At 43.7% G+C, this 16885-nt stretch overlaps 1 protein-coding gene across 2 annotated transcripts in view; it reads right to left on the bottom strand.

Moving 5' to 3' along the window:
• Positions 1–10989, bottom strand: part of LIFR (LIF receptor subunit alpha) — a 78937-nt gene extending 67948 nt beyond the window's left edge. Inside the window, exon 1 of one of the 2 annotated variants that reach the window (XM_053201353.1) lies at positions 10866–10989. The gene's annotated coding sequence lies outside the window, so the exon portion shown is untranslated. Of the gene's footprint in view, positions 1–10024; positions 10164–10865 lie in introns of those variants that run through there. The other variant, XM_027075629.2, reaches the window with a different exon arrangement.
• Positions 10990–16885: the final 5896 nt, after the last annotated feature.

Here is a 16885-nt window from a genome sequence, read left to right as displayed (position 1 = left end):
CAATCCCACCTCTGCACACATTGCCCCTGCACTCAAGTTGCCCCAGACATGCCAGACTCGGTGGTCCTCTGGGTCACTGCACACGCTGCACCCTCCGCCCGGCATGTCCGTCCCACTCTTCATCTGTTGAACAAACACCAGCCCATCCTTCGAAACGAAGCTCACGTTGCACAGCAACCTCCCCTGGTGTCTCTCCTTACTGGTCCCCAGAACTGAGACAACTTCCAGTTGTCATTTACCATCTAGATCATCACTGCTGTCTACCGTGTAGTAAAAAGAAAGTGAAGTATCGCTCACTGTGTCTACCAAAAGCATGGAGACAAAAGGCAGATCGGACGCACTCAGCAAGGTACGTGACCTTCACTGCACCTGCAAGTGTTTGAGCTTTTGATCCCAGCAATAAATACAGCCCATGGGATGTGTGAGTACAGCAATCACAGCTTTGATTATCTGGAAGAGAGCTGAAAAGTTCCAAAACAGAGACGTCTGTAATTTTATTGAAGCTGGTGTTTGAGAAAGGGCGAGTGCGCTAAATTCGATGTCTAGCTGACAGCCTACTGTCTGCATGTCAACACGGCTTGGCTGCTTCCTACTCGCCAATGCATACTCAGTACATCTCACTGAGAGAGATAAAGCGTGTTTCTTTCTGCAAAGTGGTCTTTCCTCAACCAAAAAAGGGAAGCTAACTGCTGAGGGGGTAAAATGGACCATGCAAAGCAATGGTGTAGACAGGAAAAACGTGAGATAAATGAAGAATAAAATGTTGGCTCTGCTGGTGCCTCTGACCTGTGGCATGACTTAACCTTCAATGCATTTTGTAGACACAAGAAAAAAGGTTTGTGGGGACCACGTTCTTTTATCAGGCTGTCTGAGGGGAATGATACGCAAGGTCACTACCTGTGAAATTCCAAGGCTTCCTCCGTGACTGTTGGGTCTGCTTTGCATTAGAATATTGCAACTGTTGCCAACTTAAAAACTGCCCTTACATTAGGAAATTACAAAATTAATGTCATTTTATACACTGTCAAGTAGAAACATTACTCTAAAGTGCATGCTTTATTGTCCTCACCCTCAGTAAGAGTATGTGCTAGAATTTCTCAAATGGGATCCACGTATTCCATTCGGTCCTAAATTTACTAGTAGGAACCCATCACAGTAATTTTATAAAAGGTAAGCTCAGAAAGGCCCGTCCTTCACAGAAGACACACAGCAGCAATTTAGAGACTTTTAGCCTCGGGTATTCTCAAGCAGGTGTAATGTAAACTGTCAGTGAAGGCAACAATAACCCAGTCTGCTCCTCAGGTGCTTTGTGGAATAAGCAGGAGGCACAGTTTGTTTCACTGAAAAGTAACATCACAACGAAGTTTCTTTTAAAATTGCAGGGGAGGAAATGAGGTCTGCGTGTCTGTCAGCTGCGGAAGACCTTTTATTGAGTGTGAGCGTGCCTCCTGGCCCTGAACCGTCCTGGTCACCTCCCATGTCATGCAAATGATGGGGCATGTCTGTCCTGGGCGCTGCTGTGTACCTGATGCCTACCCACCGCCCAGGGAAAAAAGGCCCCTAACAGTTACTGAAGGAGTGAATCACATTTCATTCTGACTCTACAAAAGGAAAGATGACGAGACCTTGACCTTCAAGAACTTACTACTGTTAAAGACAAAAACAGAAGGGGAAAAAGCCTTCAATTCAAAATAAAATTTCTTGGCAATGGAAAGCATTTCAGTTTTAAAGTAAATAAAAATGCAGGGTGCCTGGGTGGCTCAGTCAGTTAAGCGTCCAACTCTTGATTTCAGCTCAGGTCATGATCTCATGGTTCATGAGTTTGAGCCCCACATAGGGCTCCACGCTGACAGTGGGGAGCCTGTTTGGGATTCTTTCTCTCTGTCCCTCCCATGCGTGTTCTCCCTCTCTCTCTAAATAAATAAACTTTAAAAAAAAAAAGTTTAAACTAAATAAAAATTCAACAAAATCAGCGACCAAAAGCAATGAAATATTTTGTCAGAATGTCCTGAAATGCTTTTCACAACAATGGGACTTGTAAAACAAATTATTCTGCTTAGAAATTCTATATTAATAGAAATATAATATTGGTCTTAATCATATCAGATAGGTGAAGTCAAGGTAATACTTATCAAACGCTACTTCAGGCACCTTGAGCTGGACGTTATTATTCCCATTTTACAGATAAGGAAAGAGAGACAGAAGCTGCCCAGGTTCACACAACCAGTAAATGGGAAATAGCATCTGATCCCATTGTCTTAATTATATAACATGCTTTATATAGTGGAAATCAGGAAAACAGTAATAAAAAAAAAATAACTAATAGTCACTTGTAATTTCAACACACAAAGATAATCCTACCTAATATTTGGTGTATAATTTCCCTGACATTTTCCCATATAATAGGTAGAAAACTGTATACACATTCTGTATTCTGGACACTCTGTCACATTCGCCCTCCAAAATAAAATCACCAAAAAACTTAGATCAATTTACACATGCATGCGGTGCCAGGGTGGCTCAGTCAGTTAAGCGGCTAACTCTTGATTTTGGCTCTGGTCATGATCTCGAGGTTCATGAGGTCGAGCCCCATGTCTGGTTCTGTGCTGTGCCAAGCCTGCTTGGGATTCTCTCTCTCTCCCTCATCTCACTCTGCCCCTCCCCTGCTTGCTCGCGCGCTCTCTCTCAAGATAAACATTAAAAAAAATTTTTTTTTACACACGCCATTTTACAATCTGCTTTTTCAGTTTGCAAATTCTGAATATCTTTCACATCAATAAATTACTCCCTTACCTACCTCACTGTTCATGAATAAAGGGTTTTTTCCATTACATGTACATACCACAATTTGTTTAACCAATCCCTATTATTGAGCATTTAAACTGTTTCTAGCTTAGAACTATAAACAAAACTACAAAAATCATTTTGCAAATTAGAGGTTGTTTGCTTTTTGTGTGTACTTTGTGGGGACGTCACCAGATTCTGGAAATGTGTTTTTCCCAAACTTCAGAGAGCACCCCGTGCAATTTTGAGACACTCCACACTAAGTGGACTTCCCATCAAGTTAAGAACCAGTGTGGGAAAGACAGCTACTGAGGAATATGGTCTCCACACGCAGCGTGGAGGTAAGAACCATTGCTACAGATTGGTCTCTGTACACATGTTTTTTTTTTCCTTAGTTTAAATTCCTTGTGATGGAAATGCCTGACTAAGAGACATGGCACATTTTTGAGGCTTTCGATGAGTAATACCAAATTGCCCTCCTGGAAAGTTGTAACAATTCAAACACCCACCAGCAGGATTTGAAAGTGACAATTCCCCCGTCCCTTTGGCTAGATTTGTTTTTAAACAATCAAATCCCTATATGGCCTTTGGTTTTAAAAATAGTGAAATGACTGGTAAAACATATGTGGAGAAACAGCAAACAATTCAGACAACAAATGACGTATTTTAAACTTATTTAATTAATTTATTTATTTTGAGAGAGAGAGAGAGAGAGAGGGCAAGCAGGGGAGGGGCAGAGAGAGAGGGGGGGAGAGAGACTCCCAAGCAGGTTCCATGCTATTAGCATGGAAACAATGCAGGGCTCAAACTCCCTAACCATGAGATCATGACCTGAGCCGAAATCAAGAGTCAGACGCTGAACTGACGGAGCCACCGAGGTGCCCAAATGCTGTATTTTAAAATACATGTCTTCAAAAACAAAATATAAAACGTTAATGACATCAGATCCCAGCTGACAGAGCTTACAGAATGACAATTAGAAAATGTAGTGAAGCCAGACTCAGAAAAGTGCCAAGCTAGTAAGTAAAACGCCACACCTTCACTTTCCCATCTGGCTAATATGAGGCTTAATATTGGGGGCTTTAAGAGTAATGTGATATATTTTTTTAACAAGAAACTCATGAAATTGCATATTCTTTCAAGTTTTATAAATACTGTACTATATTATAGCTAATGGGGCACTCTGAAGTTGTTAAAATCCTGTAGATACTCATTTAGCAACAAGTATCTGAATGCCTATGGGCTGGGCAATGTTCTCTGTTGAGGACACAGTGGCGAACCCCACAGAGTCCCTGCCTTCAAGGAGCTGCTGTTCTAAGGGGGGAGGCTCAGGGCCCTGTAGCGAAGAATCAGCACATCGTGGTTCCACAGTCCCAGTCTGGAGCCACTGGATTCTTGGGCAAATTACAACAGCTCTGGTCTTGGTCTCTTCGCAAGTAAACTTAAGAAGTGGACCCGATGGGGGCGCCTGGGTGGCGCAGTCGGTTAAGCGTCCGACTTCAGCCAGGTCTCAATCTCGTGGTCCGTGAGTTCGAGCCCCGCGTCAGGCTCTGGGCTGATGGCTCAGAGCCTGGAGCCTGTTTCCGATTCTGTGTCTCCCTTTCTCTCTGCCCCTCCCCCATTCATGCTCTGTCTCTCTCTGTCCCAAAAATAAATAAACGTTGAAAAAAAAAAAAAATTAAAAAAAAAAAAAAAAAAAAAGAAGTGGACCCAATGACCTGCGACCTCTTGTGGCTCTCAAATTCTATACTTTCTTCGGTTTTGTCTGAATGTGTAAGTTCTTATTACTGATACGTGCTTTGCATTTTAAGCTCTATATAGTTCCACAAAACCTGAACCTGGATCTCCAAAAAAGATAATTTTACATTCACGGTAAAACTCTGGTGAGCCAGGTATCTTCGAGGAATAAACACAGGAGAGGTTTCCAATTAGATGAAGATTTATGCTCTCAACTTTAACAGTTTCTTTGAAGAGGTTTCTAAAACCTTCTTGCCTCCTTCACTTTTGTACTGCACTATGAATACTGAGGCATGAAATGTGAAACAGGACCTCGCTGGTACGGCAGTGGGTCTCCAAGCTTGTGGCCAGGAACGGCCGGCACCCCAGCTTTCAGGCGGCACGGCGGCACTTTCAAGGGCTGCGGCACTCAGGGCTGGGTAGCGGATTCTCATTTCTCCCCAGCTCACCCACACCCCCAGCTCAACAGACACACAATTCTGCCCACAGAACGTCTACCACTCACTGCCCCATTAGCATTTCTAATATTAGAAATGGGAAACACTACTTCTGCCACTTGTTATTTTCCACCAGATGTTCCTGCCGCCACCATTTCCACTGTCCTCAGATCCAGAGTCTCCTTGAAGGCTGCTTCTGAGAGCAGTGAGAGGAAGGCGCAGCAAGGGGCCTCAGTAACCCAAGCCCCCTTCTAGGGAAAGGCCACACACACACTTTCAGGAAGTGACATCACTTCTTTGTGGTCTAAGTGCAGAATGCTGCCACTTAATAACACAGATAGATTCTCAACTCCAGGCACCTATCAGGATTCCAAGTCGTCTTCTGTACCTGCCACACAAAAGAAGAATTGGGTAAATGCCAAGATTTTTCTCACCTCTGTGCAAAATTCCATGAAAAGCTCACCCACCAGAAGTTCTTCTCCAACTTCCAACATAAAACCCATAAAACCGCATCTGATAAACACAACCTTTGCTTATGTGAGCAACATGAGCAGCAGTGATGGGCGAGAAAGTATCTGCTCTGATTTCAGACAGCCGAAGTCTGATTTGGAATTCTGCATCTCTGTGGTTCACAGAGGAAATCAAAAGGAGGCAGGAAAAGTACTTCAGCTCAAACATCTAAGCTGCTAAGTGACCACAACGAGTTACATATAAAACAGATGCTCACGTGCTTCTGCTATACCGCTAAAGAGTTTTTGCTGCAGTGACAGTGACAAGGACAAAGCTGACTTAAGTTTTAGGAGCCACAGAATCCATCCTTTACAGTGTCTGTGCAGAACTCATGAGAAAAAGTTGGAAGAGAAACCTAGAAACAACTTATTTGGTTCTGGTATCAACCAGTTCGAATAGCAAATTAAAAAATTTAAAACCCTCACTCTGCGAGATGACCAAATTCCTAATGTCACACAGAAGCCAAAAAGTCACAGTCAAGAGAAAGATAACAGATTCTTATTAAACATCTATAACAATTACTTGGCACAAAACTCATTTCCCACGCTTTCAATTAATGTAAGGGAACATGTATTTAGAATGACAAACAGATTAGAAGTTGGGAAGAGGAAATACCCCAGTTCCTGATATTCCCTAAAATAGAACATGCACACATTCTTCCTGTGAGAATAGAAGTACCTGCATAAAGTACATATATTTTATTTGCTCATTAGTCTGTCATCTGCTCAAAGGAATTCATCCATTTAGTAAACAAAACCCAAAAAAAGGCATTTTTGAAAATGTTATGCTCAAGCAAATAGCAAATCTACTGATATCACAGGTGAAACTTCTGACTAAATTACTCAGAAGTCACTACAATGTCCTGGAAAATTAGGTATGTTTTTAAGCCCTCACACTTCAATTTCATGGAAAAGCAATCAAATGCAACCAACACAAAGCAATACTTTGAGAGGATGTACATCACAGATTTGGTAATGTCAAGGGCCACAGCCGTGATGGAAAGCTCAAGACTCCCGAATCCAAGTATTTTGGCCAAAATCAGGCAGGATTATTTTTTTTGAAACTCCCCAATTATTCATTACTTCAACAAATATTCACAGCCAGCTGTTCCTGCTGGTGGAGAGGGTGGGGAACAGCCAGACCCCTGCCTGCCCTCCTGGAGCTTTCAGCAGGTGGAGGAACAACCCATCCAAGGCCTCTATTCCATGTCTACAATACTCCTTCACACGTGCAAACACTCGGGCACCAGGTACAGTGCCTGTTCTCCCCGGCCTGGCGCTCTCCCCATCTGCTCTCCATCACGGACCCCAGCCTCAGAGGCAGCCCTCTGCTCCTCTGGTAAGACAGGCCCAGCCTCACCGGAGGGCCTTTGCACCTGCGGTTCCCTCTGCCTGAGCCACTCTTCCTCCAGACCTCCAAACACACAGACTCCTTGCCTCATTCAGCTCTGCTCAAATCTCTCTACCTGAGAGAAAGTTCCAGGAACACTCAATCTAAAACAGCAGCCCCCATCCTGTCTTTACCACAGTGACTCATTACTTTCCCAGTACTTCTCACTACTTGGTATCATTTCCTTTACTGCTTCTCTGCTTTTTATCCATCTCCCCCAGTAATTTGTGAACTCATTAAAAGTGGGGTCTGCCTGCCCTGTGCAGTGCTATATTCGCAGTCCCTCTAAGGGTGCCTGGAATGTAACAGATGCTCAATGTATGCTTATTTAAGAAGAGCAAATATAGACAATATTAGCCGTTTTGTACTACAATGACAGGTGCCAAATAATAAGGAAAAAGAAAACATCTTAAACACTAAGAAAGCTGTTTGATAGGTTAAAAAAAAAGTATAGCTTACCCTCATCTTAAAAACACTCTCCAAAAATAAATGTAATAAACATGTAAAACTCAACATTGGCTAACACTCAAATGTTATGATGTATTAGGCTCAATTTCTAGGATTAGTACTGTTTCTACGATTCGTTTTAAAAGCACTGAGATGTCAATTTTTAAAGAGCCAAATATTTTCCAAAAGCATACCTCCCCTTAAGAGTTACTTCTAACCTCCCAAACTGTACAAATTATAACCATATTATAACAGCATGAAAGTATGAGATACTGGTGATAATCTACAGAAGGCAGGTATTTCAGTGCCTAATGGTAAACAAGTCTCATGAAACAAAAACTGCCTTCATCTTCAACTTAATCAAAGGTACAAGCCTTTTCTCCATGTTCAAAAATATTTAATCTCTTATGAGTTTTTCCTACAGATTATTCTTAAAAATTTGTATCTGTTCTTTTCTTTCTTTTCTTGAAACAAAGAGGTAAGGTGTTCATCAAGGTATATGACCTTAGTTTACTGGCCATCATGGCTCAGGCTTCATCACAAAGACACCAAAGATCTTTACGGGTCACTGTGAAATTATACAAAAGCAAAAAGTGTATATTGGAGAGAAGGGGCATTTATTTCCTGGAATGTGCCACAGAGACGTATGTTACTACTGCCTTTGGGAATAAGTGAAACCCACTCAAAAACTTTAAAAACACAAGTTTTACAATAATTTTATAACAAAATGTTAGAAACAACCTACACATACCTCAATTAAAAAAAAAAAAAAGAGGTTAAATATATTATGGTTCATCCTTATTGGAGTACTCTCAGTGGCTCCCAGAGAATGAGCCAGCTCTTTTAAGTACTGATAGACTGCCAAGATTTAGTACTCTAAGGGAAGGGCGGGGAGCTGGTGCAGAACAGCATATACAAAGTGACCTCGTTTGCGGAAAGACAAATAAAAAGAAACATACAAAACGTTTATACTAGCATAAGGTATATCTGGAAAGATATATGTAAGGAACTAGGAACCCTGATTCCTGGGGAGAACAGGGTACTTGCTGCAGAGAAGGGAGAAAGATGGACTTTCCACTCCAGAGCTCTTCATATCTATTTGATCTCCTCCAGTGTGCACAAACTGCCCGTCCCACAAATTAATACAATACATTTCAATATCAAAATAGCGTATACGGTTACCAACATATTATTCAAGAAGACCCATTAAGAGTACAGGCTTTCAAAAATCACAAAAGTTGTTCCATTCGACAGCAGAGTTCCTGATCCTTAATTCCCAGAAGAGAATCCAAGTCTCCACTAATTAAGAGAGGCTCGCTTGTGATCTCACCTATTACAAAGCAAATAAGCCTCAGTTCAATTCTTGGAAGGGAAAGAGCTGCCTAGGTTCACCTTGAAAACATACCTCGTATTTAAATTGAGCTTGTAACTACCTAATGAAGTCTCCAAATTAACACAGTTTCCACCTGGCAATAAAACAGGACGTCAACGTCAAAAACGAGGGGAGAGTCCCCAGTTTTTGAGAACACACTAACTACTACACTTAGGTTTCCTTTCCTCTGCCAGGCTTGTTTAGACAAGGAACCCTCCGATTTTGGTGAAATATGATTTCAGATCTGCAGCAAAATAATTTTAGGGGGAGGGGCAACCATCATTTTCAGTATACAAACGCTTTAATTTTTCATTTGCAGCGGATGGGAATGGGCTTTAATTTAGGATTCATTTGTGGACCCCTGACTAAATGATACTACTAGGTCACATGACTTTTACTCCAACCAAAACTTTTTTTAATTAAAGAGAAATCTGAAACTGAAAACGAACAATGGGAAGGCAAACCTTAAACTGAAACCTTTTTGTTGAAAAATGTAAGTTAAAAGGACACATAAAAACAAATGCAAAGAATTCATTTTCACACAAATGTCACTCAAAAAAATGCACACCCGTTCTATCAATATTTGACTGCATTAAACACACTCATACAAAAAGGAACACAAAGATACCCAACGGAGAGTAAAGACCTCATGTGCTGCTGAGTTTGTTTTTTGGTAGCCGAAGGTGGGCACCAGAATCCCATTATTCAAGCCCTGAAGTTAATGCACAACCACCTGACGTGCAGAGTTTTCTGTAGGGGTCAGAACTCAAGACTCCAGGTCCTTCCTTTCAGACAACACATCAAAAGTGGCATCGTGCAAGAAGCCTCACTTTGATCGCTAACACTTCAACTTTGGCTTTATCGAGGTTAGCGCCTTCGGACAGAAGCACATAAAAAGTACAGGTAAATTAAATACACTCATAAATCAGGGAGGAAGAGAGAAAGAACTGTTTAATGAAGAGTCGAGGCACGGGGTCACGCAATCACCCGGCTGGTTACATCTCCAAAGGAAAATAAAAATTAAAGCTCCTTCCCATCCCCCAGGTAGCCTCTGGTCTCAGAACTTACTGCCCTACGTGGGGCAGAATTTCGCGGCCAGGGAGTGGGCGCCCTCCCGGACGCGGGGTGGCCCGAGGGCGCGCGGAGAGCAGCACGACCCGCAGCACTCCCCCCACCCCGGTGTCAGTCCTCGCGGACGCCCCCAGACCGGAGGCGGCCGGAGCGCTGCCCCCCACCCCGCCCGAGCCGCCAGGCGCTCGCGGCGACGCGCCCACGGCACCGGGCACCGGGCTCCGTGGCTCGCGCTTCCCCACGCCCCGCGCCGCGCCCACCCGCCTCCGGCACTCACGGGCCGCTCCCGCGCCGCTATCTCGCCATCCCCCGCCGTCCGCTCGGCCGCCGCCCGGGGGCTGCCCGGAGTCCGCAGTCGCCCGGGGACCGGAGGCGAGGAGGAGGGGGGCCGGGCACAACCCGCCGCCGCCGCCTCGCCTCCCCAGTCCCAGCGCCGGGCTGCTCGAGGCGGCCACGAGCTGGGGGCGGCCGGCTGCCCTCCGCGAGCCCTGGGAGTCGCCGCCGCCGCCAGAGCCTCCAGGAGGCAACGCTAACGGCCACGGCCACGGCCGAGACGCTTCAGCCCGGACTGCGGCGCGCGGGGGCGGTGCCTGCACGCCGCTCGGCGGGGGGCGCTGCTGTCCCGGCCCCGCCCCCAGTCCCGCCCCGCCCCGCCGCCCGCGCCCCGCGCGCCCCCGCCGGAAACCGCCCGCGCGCCCCCGCCGTCCCCGCCCCCTGGCCCGGCCGCGCGCGTCCAGCCCTCGCCCGAGGGGCCGCCTCTGGGAGTCGCAGGAGCGCGGCCGCGCGCGCGGGGTCGGAGCGCCGAGGGTGGTGCTTCCGCGGAGAGTCCTGTCCCGAGGCCAATCTCGGAAGGTCATGGAGGAGCCAGGGAGAGCGAAGCGGACGGGGCCGTGCAAATCCCCACAGAAGGCCGGCCGAGCGTGCGGCGGCCCTGCGGGAAGGAGAGTGGCTCCCGAAACGCTGTCAGTGCGCCTTGCTAACGTTGCGTTGAGGACTGGAAAATGTGGGGCCGTGCTTTAGCCTCCCGTGTGAAAACACACGAAAACCGGCTTCTGTGCCTCCGCGAGGGTGGCGGGGGGGAGGGGAGGAGGAGCGATTGCTTAGATTATAGGAGTTACCTAAAAGGCGCCCAGAGCTGGGGCCCTGCGGCTCCAGCCACCTTCCTCCTCTGTAGTGCAGGGCTCCCTCAGTCCGAGAGGGCCCGCGGGGCGTTCTGATAATATCCTGGAGCCATCTAGTCTTGCCTCCAAGGCGTGGTGGGTTTATTTGTGCAAAGAAGAAACGGATCCCTTAATGGGGTGAGATTTTTTCCTCCTTGCATTGTTCCCATTTCCGCAGTTTCACTTGGCCTCGATTTTCTTCCAGAGTAATGCACCAAATGAAATTAGCTGGAGAGCGCTTGATGGCGCAGAATCATGGTTTGAAGATGTTTACACTCTATGCCGGACGCGTTTGATGATGTTCTCTTTGGCACGATTAATTTTGCAAAGTTAAGAAATGTGCCAGATAGAGCCCCTGGCACGCAGAGCCACAGGGCTCTGCAGACACACCTTTGATAGGAAGCCAGCTTGTTTGTTTCATTTGTGATTTATTTGATGCACCAGCACCAAAACCAATGTGTCTTCTAGAGACCTTTGGGTGAAATTCTAAACTGGCAAAAATGAAGCTTATTTTCTGAAAGAACGTTTCACTATTGATAATGTGACTAAAACAGGCAACCAAACACCTGCAAGAATGTTAATTGAAAAGTAAGCTTCAGAGACAAAAAATGTGTTTCACAGTAAGACAGTCCCTGCTTCACAGTCCCTGCTAGTTCCTAAGAGCCAACTCCATCCATGTGAGTATTTTTTTTTCCACGTGCATATTTGCAACACCAAAACTAAATGCTTCCTATTGTCCTTAAGATCTTGTTTGGAAAACATGGTTCTTTTCTGTGTACCTGAAGCTCGGTTTAAGATATACAACATTGCCTTTTGCTTACCCCCATTCTTGAGTCCATGATGGTTAGAGAAAGTTATTATTTATATTGGAGAAGCCTATAACTGGCTTTTCCATTAGGCACAGTGCCTAGGGCCCATAATAGCTTTAGGGGCCCACGTCAATGGTCTCATTTCAAATCAGAAGGAAAAAAGTTAACATTAAGGTCCAAGAGAGTGTTTTAATATACATTAAAATATTTGTCATTACACTAATACAATGTTAAAGTATATTTTTTAATTTTTATTTATTATTTTTTAATGGAGGAGGGGATTCAACAGAGGCAAAAGCGCTTAGGGCCCCCAAAATCATGTGGTCCTGTTACCTAGGATTGAAAAGTTCCTTTTCATGAAAAATATTTGCAGTTTTAAGCACATAAAATGCTAACTTCTGGAACTTTGTTTTCCAGATAGAAAGGAACAAAGAAAGATAAAGGGAGAGAGAGAGAGAGAAGAAAACATTTGGGGGGATAATGCCTAGCCTAGCATCCATTGGGTATATACCATGTACCCGGATCTGTCCATTACTCATTTAAGCATCATGATGCACCTGTAATATAGGTATTGTTATTGGACCTAGGCATTGATGCAGTTTTTTTGTGAGGCCTGAACTTTATGCAATTGGGATAGTCCTCTTAAAGTAAAAACCAAATGCAGCCTACTCATACTGCTCTAGCAACACCCAACACAAAGGAAAGTGACGGAGGGAAAATCCACGTGCAAAAGGACCTCAATCCCAGCTGATTGTGGTTAAAAGAGCTTACTTTTGCCAACTGTACAAAAACACACAACCGCGTGAATATTATTGCTAGGACTCCTTCCAGGGCCATGAAGGGGGGCCTGGAAAAGATGCCTTGAAGCTTAGCTTTAGTTAGCTCCACAGAAAACTGCCTCTGATGTATGCCCTCTACCCAATTCATAGGTCAGGAAACTTAGGAACTTGCGGTAGCTCCGAAAGGCCACCATCGTGCTCACCACATACCCAGGTCTGGTTTGAAGAGGGGGGGGTGTTCACACTTCTCCCAAGAAATCACGGATTTTATATTTCCATACAAAGAAGTGGCTTTAAAAATACGTTGGTAATATCCCGATTATGACGAGGCCATAATTCAGTTTGCAGCACTTGATATGGTCCTGTCATCTGTGCTGATAGAAGTAAATTTTTCTTAACTATTGTGTAAAAAGTGTACTAACCATTGTGGATTCTCTTGGGAATCTCAGCTTAATTTCAAGGGCCATGGATTTCACTCAAGTGTCACAGGCTAGTCAATTTGTAAATATTGTTTTATCGAGTATTTACTTTTTTTACAATTTCATGAGCTGTTGCAAAAGAAATATCAGAACAAGAATTTGTTTCTTTTGATGCTTAGGTCTTATAATATGAAGAGCCTGACACATAGTTCCCATTAAATGCTCGTTAAACAGCAAGAATGAAATAGAAAAGATCACGTAATTGGAAGTAAAAGGGTAGGTTATATTATAAGCTAAAATAAAATGGAATGAAGCAGCGAATTGTTAAACTTTAACTTCCTGCTGGACAGCAGAATTTAGCTTCTTAGTTATTTTGTGCCCAAGATTTGCATTCTTCTTGCAAATTCTTGGCCGTTCTCCCTGCTTTTCTGTTTTATGTTTCTTTTTTCTTTCTTTCTTTTTTTTTTTTTTTAAACAAGATTTCATTTGAAATGCTTAAAATATAAAATAATCTCTAAGTGAAACAAAAATCGTACTCATACCTATAATGTAAGTTCTGGAAATGAAAGGCTTTGTTCTCTGAAAGGGTCGATCACCCACAGAAGAAGCAACCTTGAGAAGATAAGGTTTTGTTATTAAATTACTTCCATCTTGGCCCTTAAGCTGGCCTCTTGGGATGTGTGATCTAACATGCACAGTGTTTATCAATCGAGGGGATGAGAACTGGCTTTGTTTCTGAAAGAAGTTTTGGAACTGAATAAAAATCTACAAATTAAGTGTAGTGATTAACCAGTGAATAGGTGGGGTGAGCGAAACTGTTCTTTGTTTTAAGCCTGACTGATAAATGTAGATTTAAATTGGGTTATTTTAGAGCACAGTTTTGGACAAGATTCAAAACTTTAATTAGATCCCTGTAACAAGAAGACATATGAGAGCAATCAGCTAATTTTCTCTAGATGTCATGTTCCTTACCCAAAGTGGTCTGGAATGCTATTTGAGGGGCATGAAAAATGCGATAAACACCATGAAAGATAGTATCTGCCCAGGATACCGTGTAGAATATTCCCTCTCAGATAAAAAGATTTCAGGGGTGTTATGGAAACTATTTCGGTAAATTATTATATCCCTAGCATAACCCCAACAGGATTACATTTTGTTTGTCTTTTTTTATTTATACTGTGCCTTCTTCCAAAGAGACTTAAGGTGGTTTACAGTGAAAGACAAATATTAAAAAGGACAAGTCAAAAAAACTCTGGCTGAGACAAATAGCATTTGAGCACAAAACTTAGCTCCAAGCTTCCTCATAGCCAAGTGAAATAGGGGAAATGAAGATTTTCATAACTCCCATTGTCAAGTAGAAGGAATCACACAGTTTATTTAGGAGAAAGTCTCTCCTGGCCCAAGTTCTGAGAGGAATTTAAGAGTCTTTATATAAGGGATACTCAAAAGTTAAGAGAGGTGCCTGGGTGGCTCAGTCAGTTACATGTCCGACTCTTGATTTCGGGTCAGGTCACGATCTCACAGTTCATGAGTTCCAGCCCCACGTTGGGCATCAGGATCTGTGCTGGCAACGTGGAGCCTGCTTGAGATTCTCTCTCCTTCCCTCTCTCTCTGCCTCTCCCCCACTCACACTGTCTCTGTCTCTCTCAAAATAAATAAATAAACTTTTCAAAAGACCTAAGTTAAGAAGGACACTACACAACATAATTTTTGGCCATCTTTTGGTGGCAAGCAGAGCTAATATATTTTTTTTCCTGGTGAATAGCTTTGAAATTGCTATTGTTGAAAGTAAGTAGCAAGACGCCCACAGGGTTATTATTTTTTTTAGACTGTCCTTTGAAGGCAAGCCAAGGACGTAATATCAAAACCTTGGTTTTCCCAGTTTCCTTCTTTATAACAAGGGGTTATTAAACGTACCTACCTCGTTGGGTGGTGGAGAGAATAAATGAGTTAATTCCTATAAAACCACTCACCGCTGTGTTACTTTTGCTAAAATTTCCCTCAGCCAACGTGTGCACATACAGTTTTCCCTCCCTTCTTGTAGTTTGTCTTGTATTGCAAACAGCCTCGAGTCCCTTTTGGAAGAATGCATTATGCATGTGCCTGGCACAGGGTAAGTGATAAATGTTAGCTGGGAATATTCTCATTATTACAATTTCTGCTATCCCTCCTAAATCTATCAAAGCAGATGTGAGAGCCTGCTTTGGGACTAAGTGTGGTTGTGAGGTGGTTATAAAACCTTGCTATCCTTACTGGGTAAAGCGCGTCCTCTCCGTAAGCTTTTTCCCCTCCCTGCCTCGCTGGTCTTCTCTTTTCCTGTGTAACCTCTACACTCATGCCTCACATCCTACCTTATGGCCCTCCATCCCTTCACCTTTTCTCTCTTCCTTCTTCCTCTCCAAACCCTCTCCTCTGTCCCTGTTTCTCTCTTTCTTCTCTGTATTCTGTATCTGTTGTCTAGAGTCATTCGAGGCAAAACAAGACATTAACACTGATGCTACCTTATCCCGTATAGTCCATCATAGTCCCAGAATCCTGTGCTGATATTCTCAGTTGAGCTAATGGATGCCACAAAAGAGCAATTTACTCCATTCTCAGTGGTGATATTAAGCCCATTATTTAATTTATTCCTACAGCTACTGCACTCAGTGGGTTGCCAGAGGCCTCTTGCACAGATGGAGCACGAAGCCAAAAGATTAAGGAATTGAGCTGAGGTCAAGCCAGAGGTAGTGGAGTGGTTCGAAATTGGACCCAAATTCCTTAAATCCTTGAATATATTATTCTAACTAATGCACTTAATCCACAGACTTCAATGGTCTGCACAAGACCAAAAATCTAAAACCAAAAGAAAGTTTTCGTTTCCAGTTTCTGACTGTGAAGAATTTTCAATGGTTACACGTTTGCCAACAGACTTAATTCAAGGTCTCTAACACAATTGAAAAATAATGAGTCCGTTAAATAATTAATTTCAATAACGGCAACGTCCCTGGGGTTTCCTTCAGATTCCTAATCTGGTACACCGCCTGGGTCTCCTATTGGAAACAAAAGTGGCCATCACTACGGTAGCTCTGGTCAACAGGGACATTTCTGTTGATGATTTGCTTGCCGGAACTTGAGGTAACTGAGGACTCTCAAAGGAAAAGGTAGCAGCTCTGAGAACCTTTTCCATGACAAACCCAAGAAATCTGGGGTTTCTGACTATTCTGTTTCAGCACAGTCTTACGCTCAAAGAGCAGACAGAAACTTTACCACTCCCTAGATGCAGTTCAAAGTCAAGAGCTCATGGAATCTCATCCTACCCACCTACGTAGGCCTAACCCGGACTACGCCAATGAATCTAAGTTTGCTAGATTTTTTTCTTAACTCTAGGAAAGAGAGACAGTTGTACGTGTGACCTTCAGACTGGGAGGTTAATATTAATTGGTAACTAACCAATTAAGAACTACCAACAGTCCCAGCGCTGGGCACTTTCTTTGTGTTATAGGGATTAGTCCCACTTTACAGATGAACAAACAAAGATCAAAGAAGTAAAATAGAGGCGCCTGGGTGGCTCAGTCAGTTAAGCATCTGACTTCGTCTGATGATCTCCTGGTTCGTGAGTTCGAGCCCCGCGTCGGGCTCTGTGCTGGCAGCTCAGCTCGGAGCCTGCAGCCTGCTTCAGATTCTGTGTCTCCCTCTTTCTCTGCCCCTTCCCCATCCACACTCTGTCTCTCTCGCCATCTCAAAAATAAATAAACATTAAAAAAATTTTTTAGGTAAAACAACAAAGATTTGAAAATACCAGTCTAATTGCAAAGTTGTTATAATGATTTTGAAGACATGGGCTAAGAGCAGGGTTTAGAGTATTTAGTTGGCAGATAATAGCAATAAACATTTATCGAGCACTTGCAGTGTGCCAGGTGCTATGTACTGACTCATGCACCCACTGCAACCCTGTGAGTTTGCATCCCCAATTACAAAGGAGGCCAGGT

Source organism: Acinonyx jubatus, chromosome A1, assembly GCF_027475565.1.
Source record: "Acinonyx jubatus isolate Ajub_Pintada_27869175 chromosome A1, VMU_Ajub_asm_v1.0, whole genome shotgun sequence".
Taxonomy (NCBI): domain Eukaryota; kingdom Metazoa; phylum Chordata; class Mammalia; order Carnivora; family Felidae; genus Acinonyx; species Acinonyx jubatus.
Note: the sequence above shows the minus strand (reverse complement) of the source record. Positions and strands in the feature narration are given on the sequence as shown.